The following is a 9,032-nucleotide window of genomic DNA, read 5'->3' as shown; positions in this document are numbered from 1 at the left end:
TAAGAAATATACCTTCAAGTGGATAGTGAGGCAAGAACCAAGAGATATCTCGTTTCTTCGTCATCGTCGCTCGCTCGGGTTCGACTTCGGATTTGGATTTAAATTTGTCAATCAATCAAGAGATTAATTTTTTAGACAAATTTTATTTGAAACTTAAAAAATCAAGTGAAATTTTTAATCCAAAAATCCAACAAAAATATTTTCTCCATGTACGCCATGCGAATACATTCAGAAACGCACCTCGAAAGAAATGCAACCTTCGAAAAAATGACACACTGTTTCAGAAAAGGGGTGACTATTTGGTCGAATATGACTATTCAGAAAAGGCACACTATTTCAGAAGGAACAGACATGACTGTTCAGAAATGATACACCTTTTCATGAACCATTGTTTTCTTTTAGAAGGGACACTTGATGGCTATAAATAGCTGAACTTTTCCTCAGGTGTATATATATATAATTTAAAGTGCTGAAAAATATTCTTCTTCTTCCAAAAAACTCTTTCTGGTCATATGTCATTGAGTGTGTTCGAAGAATCTAAAAGTTTGAGGTACCACTACCTTCAGATTGTTAGTCATTTTATCCTAGGAGGAAACATTCCGCAACCCCAGATACTTGAGGGGAATTAATTTCTTTAGAAAACTCTGTGAAATTGTTTGACTTGGTTCTACTTCTACTTCATATTATTTCTTTTAGATAAACATACTTCTTTGATAGTTCATTTTGATTAGTCATTTTGAACTTATGTTGAAGGTGTTAAACTTTATTGTTGTTCTTGAAAGTCTTGAACTTAGATTAAAGTGCATTGTGCAAACATACAGATTGTGTACCCAAAATAACACATTGTTCATCGCAAAGTTTAGCATTGCAAACGTTTAGATTTGTTAGGCATTGGTCATTTGATACTATTATATGTGCACTAATGGAGGTCATGGGTTTGAGTTATGATAGCATCCACCAATGATTGTAACGGAGTGTTTCTAGACATCAATCTTAATTATTAAATTGATATAATCAATTTAGTACCGGCTTAGTTTTGAACCTGTGGGATTGCACACTAATCAATGTTCTGCCCTTTGTTAATGGATTAATTATTTTACTGTTTGGTAATTGAATTAGAGAATTTAGTTAGTCAAATAGATCAATTATTAGTCCAAATGAAATATTATTATGTTCTTCGCTAGCACCAAAAATATAAATAATATTGTAAATATATTGAAGTTCTTTATGTAAAATTAAAATTAAATTATATCTCTTTGGATTGAAAATCAAAAGTAGCGCCCAATCCCATAAGGAAGGATTTATATTTTATATTTGGGAAAAAGACACCACGTAGCTTTTTTAAAAAGTAATGGACAATAATGGCCCACGTTTCCCAGTTTGGACAAAAGTAACACTTTGGCTGTTTTTAATACTATTTATTATCCCTTTGTTTTAATAAGCCACACGTGCCCTCTATTTTAATAAACTACATGCTAAAAAATAAAAAAAAATCACATGCGCCCTTGGCAGTTGCTCTTTTCCCGAAAAAAAAAAGAAAAAAATTGTATCTACAGTTCACGCTAGCAGTTGTCTTTTTCCTAAAAAAAAAGGTAATAACTGGTACCTACAGTCCCCTTACCTTTTTCGACTGTTCTTTGCGATTAGATTTTCTAAAGTTTGTTGTGCTGAAAATGAAGAAAAAAGTCAATACTGTTACCAAATGAGCTGGTAAAGGTATAAGATATGATCCTAATTTCGTTGCTCCAGATGATGATTTTGAAGATTTAACAAATCCTTAAGTTTGATTGAAGGATTTGAAGAATGTTCATGCTAGTCCTAGTCGAATTACTAGGTCTCGAGGTAAATTAGTAGTTGATCCATCAATGGAAAAAAAAACAACTAAAAAAGGCACATACAGATTTGAGTGATGATTCAGATCTTGTTGTCATTCATAAAAAAATCAAAAAAAATAGTGATTCAAAAAATGATGAAGATGATGGTACGTCATCTAAAGGAAAGGAGAAGATAATTGTGACTGATGAAGGAGATGCTCTTGTTCCTCCGAAAAAATAAAAAAAAAGGAATCGATCAAATGACGAAGAAGATGATGCTCAATCATCCAAAAAGAAAAGTTAAAAAGTTCCTTGAAAGAGAAAAATACCCAAATTAACTTATTTTGAGGTACATTATTTGTGCTTTTGTATGTATTAATTATGTCTGATAGATGTTCACTTGTTGTGTAGAATTTGTGTATATTTGAAATATGTGTGTTATTGATGTATATAATGTGTCAGTGTTGTATATGAAATATATTGGGTAGTGATTTTGTTAAATTTAGTGTACATTGACTGTATAACTATTTGTGTATCAGAATTGAATAAGAACTGTGTATAGTTTGAATATTTATATTGTGACTATATAAAATTAACAAGACTGTTGTAATATGAGTAAAATTAGTGTACATTGAATGCATAACTATTTGAGAATCAGGATTGTATAGGAACTGTGTAGAGTATGAATATTTATAATGTATGACTAAAATTAGTGTGCATTGACTATATAGTTATTTGTGCATCAGGATTGTATAAGAATTGTGTATAGTTTGAATATTTACACTGTATGCATACAATTAGTGTACATTGACAGTACAGCTATTTGTGTATCAGGATTGTATAAGAACTGTGTATAATTTGAATATTTATATTGTAACTGTGTAAAATTAGTAACACTGTTGTAATGATTACTGTATCAGTAAAATTAGTGTACATTTACTGTATAATTATATGTGTATCAGGATTGTATAAGAACTGTGTATAGTTTGAATATTTATACTATATTCGTATACTTAGTGTATATTAACTGTACAACTATTTGTGTATCAGGATTGTATAAGAACTGTGTATAGTTTGACTATTTATATTGTAACGGTGTACAATTAGCAACACTGTATGAGTAATATATGTAGCTTTCTGAAATATTTATACCTAAAAGCACACTTATGTATTGCAGGTTTGGGATTTATTTCTTGGTCCATCTGATCATTACAAGTGTCAGCTCAGTGTGCACACAAACTGTGCTATTGTGACTGTGTTGAAATCTAAGTTGGACAAGAAACAACTTAATTTATTTAAGAATAGTTGCCTTGGGTATTTCTTATCTTTACCAAATATTTTTCCTCAAAATCAACTTTTCCATGGAATGTTGCTTAGGGAACTTGTTTGTGAGAGAGATGATGAAATATGGAATAAAGTGAATAACACTAGGTTACGTTTCAGCTTACAAGAGTTTGCTATAATTAGCGGCTTAAAATGTACCAAAAATTACAATAATGAGTTTGCTGTTAGTGAAGAAAGTAAGCTGATGGAGTTGTATTTTTCAGGAAAGTCCAAGGTCACAAAGCTTGATTTAGAAGAGTGTTTCATGGAAAAAAAAGTAGCGATGTGATGAAGATGCTTTATAAATTTCTGTTTTGTTCTTCATTTATTTTTTTATTTTTTCTGTCACGTATAGCTATGTTATAACTAAGAATGATTTCTTATTGGTTGAATCTGGGAACTATGAAACATTTCCTTGGGAAAAATTGTGTTTTCGTCTGATGTTGGAGTCAATGAAGTCTAAGGTTTGTCAGCGAAAAAATATGTATCGTTGTGCTGGTTTTCCTCTTGCATTTCAGTGTTGGTTTTATGAGTGTTATCCTTATGCCGATGGTCATCTTGTTGACCGAGTGGGAAATGGTGTGCCACGTATACTGAATTGGTTTGTAAAGTATAGACCAACATACAAGGAGTTCAAGTCTGCATTTTGTGATATTAGGAAAGAGCAGGTTTATCATTGTTTTAAATTATAATTTATATATGTTTTGTTAAATTGTAATGTCTTTCTTAAATATCGAGTGCTGTTTTTTATGTGCAGGTTGTGTTGCGTAACATTACGCCGGCAGTTCTTGAAAAAACAATCCTTCAATTACCTGATTTTAAACCTGTGGATGCGGTTGTGTACTCTGTTGATTTGGTTAGCGCCAGTAAACAAGAATATAGTCAGTCGAGCTCAAATAATGAATTGACACTTTTTCAAAGTGATGTTAAAATGGTATGTCGAAGGTTTTTATTAATATTTTTATGTTTTTGTTAATTGATGTGTTGACTTTTTCCTTTTATGTTTAGTTAACGGAAAAGGTTTCCTCGATGGAAAAGTTTATGAAATCCTCATTTGAATTGATATTTCGAGCTCTAGATATAAAGAATGAGCCTAAGGTATTCTTTTCCTGAATTTCTCTTATTTTTTTAACAAATCTTATATACACTATTGTACTTATTTTATAAAGTTTTTTTTAAAGGTTGGTACATCAATTGGTGATAACGATGGTGACAACTCAAATGAAAAAGGCGATGAGACACCTAATGTCGGTTGTATAGGTGATGATCAAGTTACTGATCCACTTAATGTGGGACAACAAAATGATGTTGTACCGGAAGTGGATCATATAAGTGACAATTTGATGGATGATGTAGGGAAAGCAACAGATTGTGTAGGTGGTGACGTAATTGGGCATTTGGTGAATGCCTTTGGAGAGAAAGTTAATTTTGTAGGTGATTGTGTAGGTGGTCATGTCGATGTTGATTCTGCGGTTGAAACTTTAAGGATGGTGCTTGGAAGAATTTTTTAGATTTTGATTTTTTGAAGTTCACACAAAGCTCAGGGAAAATAAGGATATACGGCGGGGTATAAATAGTCAGGTTGATAATGATTGGTCTAATTTTACTGATTCTGAAGCGTCTAAATTTACTCAACCTTTTCGTGATCAAAAGACACAAAAAGAAGGTATGTGGCAGTGGTTATCCAGAATGAGCATGACTGGTCAGAAATTCCAGATGCTGAAATTTCTAAGTTCACTCAACCCGGACACTCTTGTTACAACAACTGATGCGACTGATTTAGTATGTGATAATGTTAGAAAAGTTGATGCAACTACAAGTGATAATGTTAAATAGATTGAGTAAAACATGGTGGTTGCGCCTGTTATGTTGGATGAAACACCTGCTATTCCTCGCCAATTACGTAAGCCAGCGTAGTATGTGAATCTCCATTTTTGTCAAAATTTGATTCTGGTTGTGGCAAAGTTGAAGGCCAATCATCTAAGTGTGTAGAGAATGCTCAGTCAAGAAAACATGTCTTGTCTATAAAGCATCCTTTTGTGAAGAGTATTATGGAGCAAATTGATGATATGAAAGTGACGTTAAAGTTTAACAAGTTTGTTGCGAGATCGTTGCGCGTTAAACAGATGTAAGTTTCTGTTTGTAATTTCTTTTTTTTTTTACTTTATTTTATCATATATTACAATTTTTGTAACATTTTTTTTCAGGTCTGTTTATTCCGATTCTGTCAATGCTCTCCGAAAATATTTTGACTATGGAGTTGATATTGTTAAACTGAAAGAGTGGTTCTTCACATTGGCATATCCAGGAGTACCGTTAACCAATTCAGTAAGTAATGAATTTGTTATTTAAGTAGGTTATATATCTTTTATTTCTGTACTTGATAGTGATAATCTAATTGGAATACTGAAATTTTGTATATGATGAATGTTATATAAGTTCTATGCTTTATTTATGCAGTACTTTATGTGCAGTTTATATGCAGTACTTAATATGCAATGTATATACAGGTCCTATGCAGTGTTTACACAGTATGTACACAATTTAAATGCAGTAGTTGCTATTCAGTATATATATACTGATCCTACACAGTAGATATACAATTTGTATGCAGTAGTTGATATGATGCATGTTATATAAGTAGCTTGTATTTATATGATTTAAAGTAGTGTTTTGTATTCATTTTTAGCATTTTAACATGGTTTTGTTGTTCGTATTTTCAGCATATTGATGTTATTTGCGAAAGAAGTCAAAATACGGGCTTGTTTGTGATTCAGTTAAATTTACAACCACCGATTGTTGGTTTAACTGCTTGATTCAGACTTTGTATAAGCGTTTTGTGGAGAACAATATAGATGTAACACTTATCACTCAAGAACATCAAATTGTTAAGTACATACTTGGATTTTTTATGAGATGCAGCGTCCCATGCAATAGCGTTGGCAATGTTCTTTTCCCAATTAATCTTGCTAAGGAGTTTCACGGGATTTTGGCGAGGCTGTATTTTAAAGATCAATGCATATATGTGTATGATTCAATGCATGGTGCAAGGCATGCCGTTCATGTTCAGAAATCAGTTGCAGCGTATTCAGAATTAATTCCACACTTTCTTTCTTGTATTGAATTTTGAAAAAGTAGGAGCGATGGACTTCCAATGACTAACTCTTTTGATATTCGTATTGTTGATGGACTATCAATGCAAGCTAACATGTAATATATTGAATGCACATTCAATTGCTCATTTTTACATACTTTTTTGTCAATTATATTGTTTACTTGATGGTCTTGAGATTTCTAATCATCTAGATGATATTGATGTTATTCATACTAGGTACGGTGTGTTACTGTGGGATTATGGAAAGAAGAAACAAAGCCAACGTGCAGTTAGTGAAGATGAATCTACTGGTCGATTGTTGAAGAAAAAGGATGGTATGCAGCAAATTTAGTTAGAAATGTCTTTGAAGTATTGATGTTAGATATGTTTTAGTGTTGAAATGCTTAGGGTTGTTTCTGTTTTGTGTTGATACACTCGGAGATTCTTATTATGAAATGTTATGCCGAATACTATATGTTTTGGTAATTGATACAATTCTGTACAATTGATGCCAAAATGTTAGTTTATGTTGATTAAAGTTGATATTCAGTATATATGCAACATTTATTCAGTTCCTACATAGTTTAATATCCAATATATATGCAGGAGCTATACAGAAATTACACAGTTCATATGCAGTATATATGCAGGTCGTATATAGTTGTTACACAGTATGTATACAGGTTATATGCAGTTTATATGCAATATTTATGCAAATTTATACCAACAAAATATAAAACTTACACATTGTTGACACAGGTCATATAAAGTAGTTATATAGTTTAATATATAATATATATACAGGTGCTATACAGAAATTACACAGTTCATATGCAGTCCTTTATATGTAGTATATATACAGGTCCTATATAGTAGCTACATAGTCTGTACAGGTCATATGCAGTTTATATGCAGTATTTATGTAAATTTAAAACCAACATTCCAATAAAATATAAAACTTACACATTGTTGAAATGGGTCATATAAAGTAGTTATATAGTCTAATATATAATATATATGCAGGTGCTATATAGAAATTACACAGTTCATATGCAGTACTTTATATGCAGTATATATACAGGTCCTACATAGTAGTTACACAGCTTGTACACAGGTCATATGCAGTTCATATACAGGTCCTATATAGTAGTTACAATATTATATGAAGTATTTATGCAAATTTATACCAATATTTAGTATATATGCAACATTTATTCAGTTTCTATAAAGTTGTTACACAGTTTAAGCACATTATTTCTACAATTTTATACATTTTTGCCAACCAGACATAAAACTTATACATTGTTGTAATAAAGTATTTATATAGTTTATAAAATTAGTTATATTCAAAATATAGAGGTACTATGTATTTGCTAATTAATTCAAAAGACAAATACTAGTACTTCTATATATTCAAACTGTATATAGGTATTATACATGATTGACACAGATGATATGCAGTTTTATTAAGCATTGTAGCAGAAAAATTACACACACACACCCCAGCTTAGATGAGTTGATTAGTGCATCTTACCAAAGAATGTGGTTAAATGAAACATCCTAATGCACAGATTTCTATAAGAGTGAATGCATTTGAAGTAAAATAATATTGTTGCTATTACATTGCTATGAAAAGAATAGTCTTTTTTCAAAGAAAAAAATGGGAAAGATAAAAGTGTTCTTGCAGCAGCATCCTATTAGATTCTTGTTGGAGCATTGCCAAATATTCTTCGATTGTGTCCTATTTTTCCACAGCGCCCACATAAAATTTATTGCTTAAAGTAGTCCATAATGTCCTTTCCTCGATTATTCTTTTTTGTTCTTCCTGGTTTTGGTTTCCAGATTGGTGGCAGTACTATATTAGTTGATATCTCTGTTGGAATGTGCCAAGCTGTTTCATCAGGAAGTGGTATAACTGGAAGTTCATATGCTTTCAAGAAGTTTTCTCTTGTGTAATATAGAGCACAATAGCTTTGTAAGTCCATATGTGTGAAAATTAAGGACCGCCATAGCATGTGGACAAGGTATGTCATCTACTTGAAATTGTAGGCAGGAACATTTTTTTTCATGCATGCAAACAATGTTTCGTTTTTCAGTTTCCTCGGTGACTACATAAGAATAGTGAGTAGAACCCATCACCTGCAATGTAAAAATATATTAGTATATAGTGTACACATTACAATATGTAAGTGTCTATGAAGTAGAAATAAGAAGTAATACCTTCATTTTATTTGATAGAATGAGATTTTTCCTCATTATTATATTGTATTTGTTTTCCAGTTCTGTAAATATTGCTTCTGAATATTGTCTATGCTCATTATTCCATCCATAGACAGATCCATCATAAATTATAGAAAAATTTTAATTGGCAAGTGTCTTGCATCTCTATTTGCTGAATTTAGGGATTCTGCTATGTTTGAAGTCATGAACATAGACCTGTTAACATAGGCATGAGCTATAGACCATTTTTCATAGCCTATATCAAACATATACTCCTTCACCCTATTATTGATTTTGTTTATGTCTTCCATAATCTGATCAAAGTCTGCCTTTATGTATGTTCTGGCCATTGTAAAGAAGATTTCCTTTATTACTTTTGATTCTTCTTAAATCTACCCTTGATGTTGTTCCATAGATGGTAGATGCATATACAGTGAGCCACATTTGGATATACAAGTGCAACAGTTTTTAATATGCTGTCATGCCTATCAGATACTATGCACATGCCTTCTCTTTCACCAAAAGCAGTGTTAAACATGTGGAAAAACCATTCCCATAAAGCATCATTTTCAGAATCAACA

The sequence above is a fragment of the Capsicum annuum genome, chromosome 11 (genome assembly GCF_002878395.1).
Source record: "Capsicum annuum cultivar UCD-10X-F1 chromosome 11, UCD10Xv1.1, whole genome shotgun sequence".
Taxonomy (NCBI): Eukaryota; Viridiplantae; Streptophyta; class Magnoliopsida; order Solanales; family Solanaceae; genus Capsicum; species Capsicum annuum.
This window is presented reverse-complemented; position numbering follows the sequence as displayed.